Below are 18,206 nucleotides of genomic sequence, written 5' to 3'. Positions count from 1 at the left end.
AGGCTCAGAAGATCTCTGTAGGCTAGCCATTGCACCTTGAATGCCTTCCAGGAATGCATTTGCCAATTGTAGCTGAGTTGCCAATCCCTGGATGGCATTCAAAATGGCTGACTGGCCCATAAAGATACTCCTCAGAAGGTCAATAGCCTCCTCACTGAGGGCAGAAGGGGAAACAGGGGCTGGGGCAGAGGTTCCTGCGACAATGGAGACACCCACCCTTTTGGGTAAGCGGGCATGGGCAACTTGGTGGGGAGCAACGATAGAATGGGAGGTGATGGAAAAGGATGGTACAGGGGGATGCCCTGATGGGTCCACCACCACTACGGAGTGTCCACTGGAGGAAGAATGCAATGATGATGTCCCAGTCTCCCCTCTGGCACTCCCCTTGCCCTCCAGGCCACTGAGTCTGTCTGTGTCAGTGGTATCTTGACCGAGGTCCCATGGCCAGATGCTTCCCCATTCGGCTGTGCCCATCTTCTTCGCCTGCCAGGGCAGATGCTGCAAATACTAAGAGAAATAGGGTAATCGCATGTCCACAATCACACCTGAACAACAGCTCTGATTAGCACACATTACCATGATGTCAAGTAGGCCCCAGCAAAAAACTCCACCAATGTGGTCCTTACATGTGCCAAACCATATGCAAGCATGCCATATAAACTGTCAACAGTTGCCCACAGGAACATCAGGATCTTAGAGAACTACAACTGCATGGCTGAAGTTGTTCAAACACAATACCCATTCAACAAGTAGGAGAGACCATCACCCTCAAACCTTTGCCCCATAAAGTGGACCTCATGACCTGTTGGCATACAATAGTAAACCAATGCCAAATCCATTTCCACAGATCCCTTACAAGATCATGCACACATCTATTTGTCACATACATGATGACCCAACAATAAGAAATTATGCTACAAAATCATGACATGTTGATGAAAAAAGTACAATATCCTAGAGAAGGTGACATGGAAATACCTATGTCATACTGGAAACATATCAACAATTCACACTTCACCAAGTGACATTTGTCCCAATAGAGTCATGAAGGTAGTATTAATGTTGCTCTGATAGGCTACAGATGTGGCATGGAAATGGACACCATGTAGACATCATGTGCAATATGTCAGAGAGAGATGTCCCCAAAACACACAACACAATGAATCAGCAAGCCCCAGGGTGATCACCACTAATGCCTGGCACCCTTTACAATGACATACTCTGATTGCATCAGTAGAAACCGTTAGTCCTTTGTATGTTGGAGAGGCCCTGGGATTTGCAGGTACTTGTAGAAGGCCCTCAACATGTTGCCCAATGGGAGGCTACGTCAATGTCTCAATTTTGGTCCTCAAACACAGATGTCTGTAGATGAATGGATGTACCCAAACACATGTGATTTCAATATAACTGCTTGATGCTGGCCAGCAGTCAGGGCACAAACCTTACACATTACACATTTATAGTGCACTTTTCTACATGATGCCACGTCAAGGGCATAAATAATCACATTGTGGTTCTAAACTCTAGGCCTACCTGTCATGTCCCTCATTGCTACTGCAGTTGTACATGCCAAATGACATGCTATGATGGCTAAGGGTTTGTGCAAACCAATAAACAATGGTGACACACTCCTGTCTGTGGTACAACATGAAATGTGTCTCCATTGAAAATGTACTGTTCCACAAACAGTTTGCCATGCACACCTAGGTGAGGGAATACAGACATCATCCCATCAACATAGGTAGACAATGCATGAAACTGCAGATTACAAATGTTTTCAAAAGAGAAAGGGACACATGCTGGCATGTAGGCACAATGAACGTTGGCAACACTGATGGCACATAAATCATGTCAATAGACATTCCCTACTTACCAAGGGAAAGTACTGACCTATAGCTGCATCCACAAAACAATGTAAGCCCTGTCACATCTATGTTGGACATCGTCACATTTCAGACTGCAGTGCAGCACCAGCACTCATCATATGCTGAAGACAACTAGCTTCTTGTTGGCAGATGCCTATATACACATTTATCCAGACACATGACAAAGGACATTGATCCATCACCTACTTACTTTTAGCCTGGAACATTTAGGACTAGTGGTCTGTTGCATAGAAATTACACACACTACAGCAACAAACAGTAATTGATTGATCAATGTACTCAGCCATATGTCGTCCTTGCAGAGCAAGTGGTTTGTGGATACCCAGTTGTGTCCTAGGTCCCTGGTCCAATATGCAAGGCACATCAGTATGCACCACATGACATGTCTTCACAAACAATCATTAATCTACTGTGTGACACATGGCTCATTCCTAATTGTCAGGGGGAGATATCAGGACCTAACACATTTACTTGGCAATGGGACAGGCAGGAATATGCCCTGTATTCAACCCCTTATGGCTTCTGTGATGCCCTCAAACACCCATCAAGCTCTGGATAGGCCACCATCAGAATGCAGACCATTAGAGGGGGTCATGGTCTGAGGGGCACCCTGCCCATGTTGGGAAGACATCCCCAGATGGACCTCAGCGAGCTTTCGGGCCCAGCATCTCAGGCCCTTCCACTGTTTTTCTGCAGTGGGCGCTCTGCCGGCTGTGGACCCCCAGGGTCCGTACCTTCTTGGCGACAGCTCTCCACAATCCCTTCTTTTGATGGGTGTTGACCTGCATGTTGCAAAAGACAAATCAAGAGCTCAAGATCACAAGTCTCATCACAAATGGTAGTCACATACATGCCAGTAACATCAAGCTAAAACGTTTCTATTTCTCAATACTCCCAAAGTGTGACACATACAAGTCAATAGGTACCCACTACCCTGCTCAGGCCCTACAATGACTAAGCAAGTTTACTGGCATCATGCAGGCCATGCTCTAGCAACATGACTGAGATGTGAGCCACTATGAGACCCACCATACCTTTGTGGCTCCTGAAGGATAAACTCCTTAGGCATGAATGGACCAACACATTCACACTCTGTGAGAAGGACTCTCTGCGTACAGTCCCTACAGGCAACTGCCAAAATACAAACTCAAACATTACACACGGGTAACAATGAAGGGACTGGCATGGTGGGTACAGAAAGTGTCTTCCCTGTCCATGTGTGGACATGTGGACCAACAGCAGACTAATGCCACTTAAGGGGATGGGGTTCTGTGGTATGTACCTGTACCACTGAACACTCCTTAGGACATATGTGTCCATCCTACAGAGATGGCATCCAACAAACAAAGGCATGAGTTGTACAGTTTCTGCTATGGGTCTAAACTACTGAGTCACATATCATGGCCTCCCAGGAAACAACACACTGTCTGCACTGTTGGACTGTCATTTATGCAATAAGCCTATACAGGACAAATGTGACTTCCAGGAAGGTAACAACAGGGCTGTGGGAGTAAGGGACCTGTCATGAGTCAAAGACACCCATTGACAATGATGCCAAGTGCACATGTAGACTAGATTGATAACTTACCTCTGTACCCCTTTGTAATCTAATCAAAGGAATGAGGCATTATGGGTAGGATTTTACACCATAGCCTCATATTGCCCACATGACAGGATATGCTGGGGTACAGGGAGTGGGCTCAGTGCCACAGTTGCATAGCCACAGTGACTCCACCCCAGCCTAGACTAGGACCCATACTGAGAGATACATTTGACAGACGGTGGTCTCTGCAGGCTGAGCATACAGAACCTACATGACACTCCATTACCATCACTTCCATGCACGACAGTACATGTCATACACATACTTGTTGCCTGACATTTACAACAATCATGAAGAAGGAGATGTCAGTGGATGGCAGTAATGTCTCCTCGCCTACTTATGTGCATCCAAAAAAGGAGGATCTAGGAACCCAAAAACCTCATACAACACAATGTGACTGAACTTTACATATGGCACTGGCCACCAATACCTGCACATTGTACATCCCATTGATGCCGCACAGACTGCAACAACAGGCATATCAGTAGCCAACCCAGCACACATAGCCACTTTCTAGCATGTGAGAAGGGAAAGGATAGTGAAGTACAGAGAAAACTGTGCACATGATGTACTCACCTGCTTCTCTGGTGCACTATAGAGTTGTTCACACAAGAGTAGGACATCATCTACTAGCCTTTCCAGCTCATCTGGAAAGAAGGCAGGGCCCCTATCATCTGCTGGACATAGCATGATTTGCTCTTAGAGGTGGTACCCAGCAGCTCAGGTTGTGGAGGTCTTGCTGGCAGCAGTGTCAGGATTCAAGTGAGTTGATCTTCAGAACATGGAGGTCACATCTGCAATGTATGCAGTCGTCACTGCCGGCGGACACAGCCACTGGCCCGCAACTGCCACTGGCAACAACAGAAGCCTATGGCTGTACAACCATCTACCGACATGACGACTTCCGCCGGCAGACGCAGGCGGTTCCTAATGTCCAGTGGAGTAGGTCAGGCAGCTGCCATTTTAGAGGCCTGAAATGTGGTATTGGGCTTCACAAACTGCGTCACACCTCCAAAAATGTTGTTTTGAGTTCACAAACATGCTTATCCTGTCTTGTCAAGTAGGTCCTACTACTCAAACACCATTGTAGCATGTTGCAGGGCACAGATGGCATTTAACAGTGAGACACAGTCCACCCTTGCTAATGTAATTTTTGCAGTTTGGATATCCAGTCACATTTCAAGGGACAATTGTGCTGCACATTTTTGAGTTTGGTCCAGATACATGTTGTAGACATGCGTGGAAAGCCATGGAGGTCACATGTGACCCTTGTGTTCTTTGCAGCTGTGATGTGTCCAGGTTGCCACGTCGATTCCTTCTAAAATGCCTTCTCACATGATGTCACGGAGTCTTTTCCTCGGGATCTGCATGCTGCTGCACAAAAAGGCCCATCTCCCGGCGTCATCGACTCAGAAAGCTTTAATAGCACAGAGTTATGATGAAGCCAGGCGGGGGAAGGGAATTAGGGTAGGGAACAGCTGGGAGAGAGATCTGAAAAGGGAGAGGTTAGAACAATCATGCATATACTCATTAATGACAATCTAATTCACCATTTGAGCCTTTGCGTACATGCATCTCCATAATACCATATTGAAGCTCTTTGTGATTGGGCAATAGCCCCTTCTGTAAATCACAACACCAGAATGAACTGAGACCTCAGAGTCCCAAGAAGACCAGAGCTCTAGACCATGGACACTCTCTGAAATATCAATCATAAAACCACTTATGCATTGATAAAACTCTAAACATTAGATCTCTGTTTAGATGACTCATAAAACACTTAAAGAGGTCTTTTCAAATCATGTAAAACACCTTAATATGTACCTCGCATATCATGCATCTTAAACAATGAGATTGTGATTGTTTTATGTTTGAAATCTTTTTTCAATAAAGGTTCTCCTGTGCATGAAAAGCGCTTTTACTGGAGCACGTTGTTTCCGTGAACTGAAGTGCTTTTCTGAGCGCGTTTACTGCCGTGGACTGAAGCGCTTTACTGAGTGCGTTTTGTTGCCGTGGACTGAAGCACTTTACTGAGTGTGTTTGCTGCCATGAACTGAAGCGCTTTATTGAGCGCGTTTGCTGCCGTGGACTGAAGCGCTTTACTGAGCACGTTTGTTGCCGTGAACTGAAGCGCTTTACTGAGCCCGTTTTGCTGCTGTGGACTGAAGCGCTTTACTGAATGCGTTTTGCTGCCGTGGATTGAAGCGCTTTACTGAGCGCGTTTGCCGCCATGAACTGAAGCGCTTTACTGAGCGCGTTTGACGCCGTCAACTGAAGCGCCTTTCTGGGCGCGTTTGCAGCCGTGATCTGAAGCGGCTTAAAACGCCATGCTTGTTAGTCTAGGGGAATGCTGAAAGTTAGGGAGAAACAACTCCCTTCTGACTTGGGCTCTTCACGACCTTACTGCCCACGAGTACGACCTACTCGTGTCTGAATTCCCAAAGGGAATAACTGGAACCTTCGAGTTTCTGCCAAACTGCCATTGAAGAAATTCTGCTTTGCTCCAGAGGAAGGTCCCTTGAGGTCTGACTGCATCGAAGTCTTCAAAATAGTGAACCACGAGGTTGGGTGTGGCTGGGCTTTATAGACCAGCCACACCCCAAGATGGCTGCTGCCTCTAAAAACATGGGAAATGTAGTCCCTTCATAGAATAGCACTGATAAGTGCATCTTGGCCACCAATGGCCTGAACCTGCAGCTATGTGGGTTTTTCCACAGGGCAAGCGATGCTGCTGGCCATTCTTGAAACACGTGGGGATGACCAGTGGTGCGCATAATGCGCCACAAATGCGTGCAGCGGACCTTCGGGCGCAACCTGGACCGCGCGCAGCCTTGATCCTGACACATGATATCATTGACATGCATCATTTATGTTGCTGGGGACACAATGACTAACGTTAAAACTCATTTCTTGTCACATGCAGGTATCCAGGGAGAGGGATGATGCAACAACCACCTGTCTACTGTGCACTGCCAGACCTACAGACCATGGAAAAATGCCACATCATCCTCCCGTATTGTCTGAGTTGGTAAACAATAGGGGACTTATTTAGTCAGTTGGAGACAGATCTGATGCCAACCATTAGTTATCCAACCAGCACACCACCCATTTAACAAGTCATGTCAGAATGGCACTTCCTAGCCACAGGGTCCTTCCAACATACAGTGGCCCTGTCAGCTGGCATGTCCCAACCTATGTTCAGTCTGGTGTTGAAGGATGTCCTCTCAGCAATGTTGAAAAATCTGGACAGCTGCGTCCAGTTTCCCCGACATCAGGATTTAACCCATGCGAAGGCTGATTTTTATAGTTTGCCACGTATCCCACATGTGGTGGGGGCCATTGATGGTGGACATGTTAGCTTGATCCCACTGCATGTCAATGAACAAGTATACCGCAACAGAAAGAACTTCCATTCCATCAACGTACATGTCTGTTTGGCGGATCTCTACATTTCACAGGTCTCTTCCCATAATCCGGGTTCAGGTCATGATTCCTTCATAATGCAGAACAGCACTGCACATGATGCACAGAGAGAGCCTGGCTGGTTGGTAAGTGACTACTGTCATGTTTATGTGTGTGCAATGTCTGGTGCTACAATCCTGAAAAGAGGGGCTCATTGTTGCACATATGTTCCATTCCAGGAGACTCTGCATATCCAAACCGTCCTTGATTGTTGACTCCAATAAGGAATCCAAGTACGCCAGGGGAAGTCCGCTTCAATGAGATCCGTGGAAGAACGCAGTGGGTAGTGGAGCGAGCTTTTGGGCTTCTGAAGGCTAGATTTAGGTGTCTTGACTGGGCAGGTGGAGCCCTCCTCTACTCACCCGTAAAAGTATGTCAGATCACTGTGGCATGCTGAATGCTCCATGACATTGCGCTGCAGAGAAATATCCCTTACATCCCAGAGGAGGAGAAGTCTGCAGTGCCACCACATGAGACTTATAACATTCCAAGTGAGGATGACAGTGGTGAGGAGGAAGGAACTGACTTGCAGGAAGATCTCATCAATAGCTACTTTTCATGAGTGTAAGTATGTCATGTGATGTAATGACTGACTGTACGAAGAACTGTAGTGGTTAGAATGTGTGGAGTAAGGTGTTTGGCAGCAACTAGGGAGCCAATACTCTACAATATTCAGCCAAAGGGTGCTTGAAGGGTTAGGCTTTGACATATTCCCACCTTGATGTAGCTACTTTGTTTGTGTCAGTCTCATTGCAATGTAAATTCCTTCCCAGATACATGCCATATGATTTGTGTATTAGGTATTTTTTCAAGCCTATCCTCCTTGCTTTGTCTTTGTACAGGTACCTTCACTGTGACATCCTCATTGGGGCATTTCAGAGTTGTGACATTGGCAGGTATCTGATGCAGTTCCGACATACGAAGTGGACATGGATTATTCCAGGTAATGTAGGTCACAGATTTGGGGTGAGACCTGTGCCAATGCAGCTTGAACAGTGTTTGGGTGGAAGGTCAGAAGTGCACATTGGACTTGTTTAATGTGCTGTGTTGGGCCGATTGCATCATATGTGTGATCATGTGGCCTTGAAATATGTTGTCATCAATTGCAAGCAAGGCATTCTCCCTTCACCTAGGCTAAACACTCTTCTTGTATGACCTGTATGTAGATGTAGATGGGTTCTATCTTTGCAGGCCACAGTGCCTGTGCCACAATACCGACATATGTTTGTGTAATACCATCAGATGCACGTTCATTGGATTATGATGGACCTATGATCAGGGACTATTGTACTGCCATCTGTCTGTTCTTGGTTTATGTTATGTTGGCTTTCTTTGGTTTGGTATGTGATAAGGCTCAAGCCGGTGACACCATTCACTCTCTGTTTGCCTATTCTACAGGACAACATTTGACAAGGCCCTTCCTTCCGTGATCTGGGGCGCTGTACTTTAGTATGTGTAACCTGACACAATATGAGTCAGCCATTCTTGACTATGACAGTCCAGACACATGGACAGCCAATGTGAGGAACACTAGAATAAAATATTTGATGCGTCCAGACACTTGTAGCAATGTGTTTGTGTGTGTTGGTAGTAATCCTTAGCAGGTCACTGTACCTGTAACATATCCCTCCTTGCAATAGTATCTTGTGTCTTCCTCATTTGCTTTGCATGGTCTTATATCTCTACATAACAAAAGCAAGCAGACACTGACTTTGTAATCAGTGGATTTATTGAACAATTGTGCATAAAATACTATTGGGGCATGGTTGAAAAGAACAGTGAAGAGTTCAGTCATGGTGGATGAAATCAGTGGAGTAGATGCCCCACCATTGAAAGTCCAAAGGCCAGTGTACTTCGTCCATTGCAAATGGATGGTGATTGAAGAACAGTCAGCAGAGTGAATATTTGGCACACAAAGGAGGCCCTTTAGGAAGAGGTCACTTGCTGGCAGTGGTGGGTGTCTTGCCATCCACACCTCATAGAGTCTTTGCTGGATGTCCCTTCTTGGAGGGTGGGGGGATCTGCTGCTACAGAGGCAGGGGTGTCTAGGGTGGGTTCTTCCTCTGACATGGTCTCCTTTGGCACTGATGTGGGGTATCTGGTGTAAATGCGCCAAAGGATAGTGTTAATGTCCCTCAACACCCCTGTTAAGGAGGCCATGTTGGTATTGTGGGGCTTCCACTGTTCACGCATATCCCTATGGATGTCCCTTTGCAGCTGCTTGATCTCCCAGAGTTCTGCAAGTATATGGCCCATCACACCTTGGGACTCCTGATAGAACCCCAAGATGTAGCTGATGGTATCCTGGCTAGAAGCATCCCCAATGACCTCATCCCACTGGCCACAGCATCCCTCCTACGCACCCTACCCCCATGGGTCTGTGCCCTTGTCACAGGGTGCCCCCTCCCACTGGTTCCAGGGCCATCATTGTCAGAACTGTTGTGCTGCGACTCTGGATCCTGGACTGGGGGAGCACAAGATGGTAGACACTGTCCTATGGACACAGGTTGAGGGGCGAGTGAGCCAACTGTGCTGGGAGGTGTTGATGTGGACACAGAGAGACTCACTGTTGGGGTCTGACAAGGTTGTCCAGATGGGCCAGAACCGTCCTCAACATCCATACATCCAGGAGTATATTCTTCAATGGGGGCTTCATCCAGGAGGTAGTGGCAGTCTCTCCTGTGGCCTCTTTGTGGCCAGTGGCAGCTAAACATACAATATTACTGGTTTTATTGTGACATCTACCTCCAAATGTTTACAGTGACATTTTGCATAGAACTTGTACATAGTTGATTTGCAAGTTATCCTATTGTGACAAGTACCCATGCTATTGGTTGTATAGACCTGATATTAGTGAAGCATGCCAATTCCGTTTAAGGCAAGCAGCTGCTGAAATGTGCAGGTCATTAGCACTTGGGAGGATGGGCTAAGAATTACATCTTGGCATCAGTGCAGGTAAAACAGTGACTAGGCAAGATGTTGCTTTGCCCATTTTGAGGCCTACTTGATAGTTATGCAGGCAGACACGGGACTTTGTTGCATATGTGATTGGAGTCATCATGTGGTTAGTGCTTTGTGAATGTGTCCTCTGCCAATATCATTCTGGTAATGCATTTTGAGGTCTTTGGAATCCTTGTTTTACACATAGGGTATGTGACCTTCCTGTCCCCAATAGTTTAATCTTGGGTCAGAATGTCAAGATGGAGCTAGGTAGCAAGATACATCAATGAGTTGAGCATGATCTGTGTCTTGGTCACTCCCAGGTGAGTAAACTTCCATTGAGAGTCAGCAGGCAAGGGCTCTGGACAGCTGACCATTGTTTGGAGTCAATTAAGCAGTGCCTTCTGGGAGTTGCGGTCGGGTCACTTTCACTACTCTCCAATACTTGAAAATTAGTATCCTCCTTGGTGAGTAAACTTCATTTTAGAGTTCACTAACAGATGCATTGGGGCAAGTGCACACTGGGCTGGTGGTTTGGATTACAGGCCATCATGGGCATTGCAGGCAGGGCACTGTCTCTACTACACACACTATACAAATGTTATCCTCACAGGTTAGTACACTTCAATTGAGAGTTAACAAAACAAAGGTAGTTAGGCAAGGGAACACTGGGATTGTGTTTGGAGTTGGAGAGACAGAGCCTCCTGGCCTTGGCAGTCATGTCACTTCCTCTACTTCATAAACCTGAGAAATGTCATCCCCCCCAGGTGACACACTTCATGTGTGAGTTCCCAAACATGGATCTTTGGAGAAAAGGGCACTGGACTGGTGGTTGGAGTGACAGTGAGAGTGCCTCCTATGAGTTGCAGTCATGTAACTCCATGTACTACACACACTCAACAAATGTTTTACTCCCAGGTGAGTACACATAAATAGAGATTTAAGACATGGGTCTTTGGAGAAGAGAACACTGCTCTGATGTTTGGAGTTACTTAAACAGTGCTTCCTGGGAGTTGCAATCAGGTTACTATCGCTACTCCCCCATACTTGACAAATGTTATCCCACTAGGTGAGTAAACTTAATTTGGGAATTGACAAACAGTGGTCTTTGGACAAGAGAACACTGTGCTGGTGTTTGGAATTACAGATACAAGACTTGCTGTGAGTTGCAGTCATGTCACTCTCTCTGGTGCACACACCTGACCAGTGTTCTCCCCCTAGTAAGTACACTTTAATTGAGAGTTCACTAACAGATATATTTGGGCAAGTGAACAATGTGCTGGTGGTTGAACAGGCCCTGCTGGGTGTTGCAGTCAGGTCACTCCCTCTACTTCCCAACACTAGACAAATGTTATTCCGAGGTGAGCACACTTCAATTGGGAGATCACAAACATGGGTATCTGGAGAAAGAAACACTGTGCTGATGTTTGGAGTTACAGAAACTCAGCCTGCTGGGAGCTGCAGTTATGTCACTCTCTCTACTACACACACTATACAACTGTTATCCCTCCAGGTGAGTACACTTTAATTGGGAGTTCACAAACAAGGGTATTTGGAGAAGGAAACATTGTCCTGGAGGTTTGAGTAACAGTAACAATGCCTGCTGGGAGTTGAAGTCATGTCAGTCTCTGTACTACACACACTCGACAAATATAATCCTCCAAGGTGGGTACACTTCAATCAGGAGTTTACAAACAAGGGTCTTTGGAGAAGGGTAGACTGGGCTGGCTGAGTGGATTAACAGTAACAGTGACTCCTGGCCTCAGCAGTCATGTCAGTCCCTATACTACACACACAATTCAAATGTTATCTTCCCAGGGGAGTACACTTCAATTGGGAGTTAACATTCAAGGGTATTTGGAGAAGGAAACACTGTGATGGTAGTTGGAGTAACAGTAACAGTGCCTGCTGTGAATTGTAGTCATGTCAGTCCTTGTACTGCACACACTAGATAAATGTTATCCTCCCAGGTGGGTACACTTCAATTGGGAGTTCACAAATAAGGGTCTTTGGACAAGAGGACACTGGGCTGGCTGAGTGGAGTAACAGTAACAGTGTTTCCTGGCTTTAGCAGTCATATCAGTCCCTGTACTACACACGCTATTCTAATGTTATCCTCCCAGGTTAGTACACCACAATTGGGAGTTAACATACAAGAGTGTTTGGAGAAGGAAACAATGTGCTGGTGGTTTGAGTAACCCTAACAGTACCTGCTAGGAGTTGTAGTCATGTCAGTCCCTGTACTACACACACTTGACAAATGTTATCCTCCCAGGTGGGTTTAACACAAGGGTATTTGGAGAAGGAAACTCTGGTCTGGTGTCTGGAGTTGTAGAACAATGCCTGTTGGGGTGGTAGTCATGTAACGTCCTGTAATACACACACTATACACAAATGTTCTCCCCCAGGTGAGTAAACTTCAATTGTGGGATGCATTACAGGGGCCTTTGGATTGGTGGACATTGGGCTGGTGAGTGGAGTGACAGTAAAGATGGCAAAAGGTTAGCAGTGAGCATGCATGACATGGCATTTTGGTGACATTTTTATTGTTGTGACTTATCAGACTCCACTCCCCCTGGTATTTCTGTCAACTCCTCAGGGTGCAAGATGGCCAAGACCTTCACCTTCCAGGAAAAGAGATGTAATGGGGAACTGGCAGGGCCACTGCTAGTATTCTTGGTCTGCAGCTGGTACCTGGAAACCAGGGAACAGACCTTGCCCATGAGGTCATTCCACTTCTTCCAGTTGTCCTCCTTTGTGCGCAATGTGGTGCCTACAGCATTCACTCTGTTGACTATCCTGTCCCACATTTCCATTTTCTTACTGAGAGGAGTGTGCTAGACTTCGACTCCAAACAGTTGTGGCTCTATTCTTATTGTTTCATCCACCATGATTCTTAACTCATCTTCTGAAAAACGGGGACATGGTGGGAAAAAGGAGTAAAGAAAAAGAGTGACAGTGACTTACTAAAGAGGGGAAGTGCAAAAGGGTGTGACTGGACAAAAGTGTGTGAACGGTGTTGTATGGGATGGTGAAGAAAATGGTGCCTAGTATCTCTGCAGTGTGGGAAAAAGTTGCTCTGTCTTGCTGGGTCTTGCTGTGAAAATGCAGAGGATTGTGTTGTGTGAAGGGGTGTGTTTTATAATGCCCTTTGCTGGTTTGTTCAGTGTGGCAATATGTGTCAGATGTGTTGTTTTTTCAAATCCATCCATTCTGCCATTGTGTACTACTTTGCTGACCGCAAAACGCCATGGTTTGTACAGCCATTGGCTGATCACCATGGATTCCCAGCACTGAGACTTTGGACTTGTAATATAGTCAGTGGTCGGTTGCTGTGCTGTCGGAGCTGGAGGTTGGACCGCCTATTTCCAGTCCTCAATGTCACTACCGGTCTGCTATTTTTGGTTGGCGGGTGGTGGTCCTGCCTGTCTGATACGTAATATGGCGGTCTGTATGACTGCTAACATGGCGGTCTGGAGGTCCAACCGCCAAACTCGTAATGAGGCCCTAAATCAATTTTGAGAAGGTGTTGAACACTAAAATGGTTTCATTGATTATTCCCAATGCAATCTATACCAATTTGGGGAAGGTGTTGGACACTAAAGAGGTGACATTTACTATTCTCACTCAAATCTATAACAATTTGGGAAAGGTGTTGAGAGTTAAAAAGGTGACATTTACTATTCCCACTCCAATTTAATTAAATTTGGGGAAGTTGTTCGACACTAAAGAGGTGACATTTTCTAGTACCACTCCAATTTAAATCAATTTTGGGAAGGTGTTGGACTAAAGAGATTACTTTTACTATTCCCACTGCAATCTAAACCAATTTGAGAATGGTGTGGTACACTAGAGGGGTAAAACAATAAAAATGTAATATACACAATCAATACTCTATACTCACACATAATGTCTAATCTATATTCATGAAAACCTACATTTTACTTTAAAAAACACTACCCCAATCACAAACCTATATATCCATAATTAAATATTAGCATCTACTAGAATATTTGTAGCACCAATAATAATTAATATATTTTTAAAATATGTATTACCATTCCTGGACTTTGAACCATAACATAGAAAATAAAACTGTATTTCAAAATTAACAATCATAAAATGTAAAAAATGTATAAAACTAATTTTTAAATATTTTTGTTCTTAAATAAACATTATTACATTTTAGAAAATATAGTCCCCAAAACAGAACTTAACCAAGTATTGAACATATTAAAAATGTGATTATTTAATCTTTGTTACAAGTTGTTTTTCATTAATAAACCAATGATGTATGAATATACAACAAAATATCTATTTCTACATCATAAATAATACATATATGTTATATTTGCATAACTTTCATACACAACACTTAAAGAAAGTTTCAAATAAATATAAACATATAAAGAAAAAAGCCAAAATATATTTTTACAATAACAGTATAACTTTCAACATAAAAAAACCTTAACAATATTAGAATTACGTTATTTTTTAATACAAATTATACAGTTTAAAGTTTGTATTTAAAACATTTGACATTATTTGACAATATTGAATTTACTATATATGCATTTTTAATTTTAAAAACGTTTTTGCTAATTAATTGTTTTAAATATTTTCAATTAATTATTTATTACAATTAACATAAATATTATATTCTAATTGATGACACATTATGATTAATAAAAATTACTATTGTAACAAAATAAATGTAAACATTTTAAAATAATCATTAGATATATCATATCATTAAAATAATTACCATTAAATTTACATTAAAATATCCACTGTTAAAGATTCTTTACTCTTAGTCCCTAAGAACCAAATATCCAGCTGCTAAAAAAGTGACACATTAATTATTTTTTAACATTAATACATCTAAACAGACACATTTCTCAAATTTCATAATTAAGAATTAAATTATTTTACTAAAATACAACAAATGTCATTAAGATATATAATTAAACACTCTGCAGTAAATTACATACACAAAAACACCCCAAAAAATTACATGCAATAATTTTTTCCAAATTTATATTTTCACAATAGTATTAAAAGCAACTCTATATTCATAATCATGGTTGCAATTTTGCTATGATTGGTCACAATCACAGGGATGGTTGCCTCGACTGGTCTGCGGTCTGCAGACCACCATCCCTGCAATTGTTTTTCAAAATGGAAAGCCATTTTTTTTAAAGCAGCCACATTTCCTTAAAAGAAACAGGACTGTTGTTTTTTTCCTTTTTTCGAAAAGTTTGACAAAGAGTTTGCAATGGGCCCTGGAACACTGCCTAATCCAAGTGACACTTTTACTGCATTTCACAATGGGTAAGTGGTTTGCAAATAAATGCCCTCCCCAACTTGGGAGTGAATATCTTATCAATGGTTTGTGACCAGAATTCTGATCACAAACTATTGATTCATTGTGTACCAAACTGCTATTTAGTTGTGACACCCACAACAACTTCCTTTCAAATAGTCAATTGTAAACCATTTCTAAAAATATTTTAGATGTCTGTAAAGGTTTACTTTACATAGGAAAAAGCTTTGTACCATTTGCAAACCCACAAATTTAGTGAATTGTGAGATTTGCAAAAGCTAACAAAATTCACACATTGGCCAATTATTCTTAGAACCAATTTATCAAGATTGGGGAGTCAAAACAGTAAAGGAGGCTATCAAACCATGCCTTAATTGATATTCAAACAGAATTAGCAGGTTTAATAAATTCATATCTCTTTGTTAAACAACAGGTGCAGGCCATTTTAAATGGAAATGTCAAAACTCATTCCGTTTGAGTATTGCCAATTTTAGATTTGGGATCAAATGTATCTAATTTGTTTTACTTTAGTATGGAGAAGGGCCACCTATCCCTACAATCTTGTTTAAGTATGTATTACTTAAGTTTTTTATACTGTAAATACATATTTGAAAATATAGAATAAACCTGTACTACTACTATTACTACTAACACTACTAACATCCCTAGCCGATAATGCAATGGTACAGAAAATGTGAGTTTTAATGTTTTCCGTGAATCTGTCAAATTCTCAAACAGCAGGAGGTGCTCTTTTATCATGTGAACTTCTTATGCACACATAATCAAATAAAGTTGGTGATCAACTAAAGTGCGCACTAAAATTTACCCAGTTCCAGTCAAAGAAGTTCTTGTGTCATAGATAGGCATTACCCCATGAGTACACAGAGAATGTTACACTCTGAGCCATTAAAACAGGTACTATAATGGCCTTTTAAAGCAGGCACCATAAATAATGGGATTGGTGTTTTTTCTTACTTATTAATGCTCACATTAGTGATTTGTGCCATAATCCATCAAATTGTTGTAATACCTGTTTACATAAAGGCTAGTTAGACGGCCTTTCAATGTCTCTAATTTGTGGCCCCCAATTTACAGTGAAAAGCACTCCCAGATTATTTTAGTTTTGAACTACTTCTAGTTTTAAATCCCTCAGCAGGCCGTAGATGATCCTTTTCCAAAGCAAAAATCATCAACTTTGATTTCTGAGTGTCCAATGTAAGAGAATTGTCACTATTAAATTTGAAAGAACAGTAAGAAGATGTTGAACTTCAACAGGTCTGGAATTGAAATCAAGATCAGGCAAGACTAGGCTGCCTTCTTAATTTGGCAAACACAGCCTTCATCAACATCACCATTCAGTTTGGAGAACATGGCGCGCAGCATGAGGGCCGCACGCTGAGCGCTCACCTGAGCTCCCAGGTTGCTTGTCGAGTTTCTTTTTTCCTTCTTTCGGGCTCTGGAGTGGTCTCCAGAGCGGCGGCTGAATGTGTGCGGGGAGTCGTGTTTCAGCCAGGGACAACATCGGCGGGGCGGCAAGTTGGGCCCGCGCCGCCCTGGAGCTCCATAGGAGCCACCGAGAAGTATCCCACGTTCCCCTCTCGGGGAGCGTGGGCAGAGTCAGCACTGGCTGTGCTGCAGCCCCAACGACGACGTTCTGTTCAGCACTGGATTCAGGAAAGACAGCTGGAGGGGTAAGAAAGCCTGTGGTGGCAGTTGAGCCAAGCGACCAGCGTTGGTCGGTAAGGGACCCTGCATCTGCTATAGGAAAACAAAGGGGGACCCTCAAGAGAGGTTAAATGATTACTTTGTTCAAAATAAGCTCAGGCTTATGTTTGGCTTTGGGCTTGGAGGCTGGAGTGGAGGAGGAGGGCCCGCTGGAGAGGTTGAGAAGCTCCCGGAGGAAAGAGGAGGTGTGTAACCCTAACAAAAGTAAAACTAAACTAAGAATCAGCATTGTTAACACTAAAGTTACTCCATCCCTATAGGCTTATTTTAGGGCTCTGCCCTTAGTAACTGCTAATACTCCTGGCACCTTGATGGAGCAAGAATTGGGAGAGGGTTGTTTGCTTATAGAAGTTTTGGAGTCTGAGATTGGGGGGTTTTACACCCCCCCCCATTGGTAGAATCACCCCTTGAAGTATCTCAAATTATAAATCAAGGTCTTTCAGGGTCACATGAGACTCTTGATGCATCTAGACCTTCAGAGCATATGGAATCCTCTTGTTCCTTAGATAATCAGGCTCAAGCCATGCTATTGGAGCCTAATACATTGGGAGACATGCTCGCCTCACTTACAGATAAGATCAATAAAGGTTTTGCAATTTTGAAAGCAAATCACGGGGAGATAAGGCTGGCTTGCGAATCATTGGAATTTTTTTTTTATCTCCTGGTTCTTAGAACTCAAGCCCTTGAGGAATCGGTTGAGATTATTAAGCGGGAGTTGAGTAGGAACAAGGAAGAAATTCAATTATTAAAGGAGAATGAGCATGATTTTCAGGATCATCTAGAACATTTAGAAAATAGTTCTAGAAGAAACAGCTTAAGACTTTTAAATGTTCCAAAAGGAGTGGAAGGAGCATATTTGAAGAAGTATGTAGTCTCTCTTATAAAACGGGCACTGGTCCTGGATGAAAGTGAGGTTGAGATCATGAAAGATATCCAGAGGATTAATAGGGGCCCGTTTCTGAGGAACCCCAACAATAAGAAGCCGCAGAAGATCTTGGTGAACTTTCAAACTTATCTGTTGAAAAACAAATGTTGACAAAGGCCCTGGCTGTAAGATCTCTAGAAGTTGAAGAATTCTCTTTTGAGATCAGATCGGACCTTTCTAGGATAACACTAAATAGGCAATGGGAGCTGGGAAAATGACTAGAGGAGTTTAAAAATGTGGGTGCGGTAGCCCAACTTAAATTTCCAGCAAACCTTTGTGTAATGTATAATAACAAAATGCATAATATTAGGGATCTTGCCGTAGCTGATGAACTATTAGAAA

The sequence above is a fragment of the Pleurodeles waltl genome, chromosome 4_1, assembly GCF_031143425.1.
Source record: "Pleurodeles waltl isolate 20211129_DDA chromosome 4_1, aPleWal1.hap1.20221129, whole genome shotgun sequence".
In the NCBI taxonomy this organism is placed as follows: Eukaryota; Metazoa; Chordata; class Amphibia; order Caudata; family Salamandridae; genus Pleurodeles; species Pleurodeles waltl.
This window is presented reverse-complemented; position numbering follows the sequence as displayed.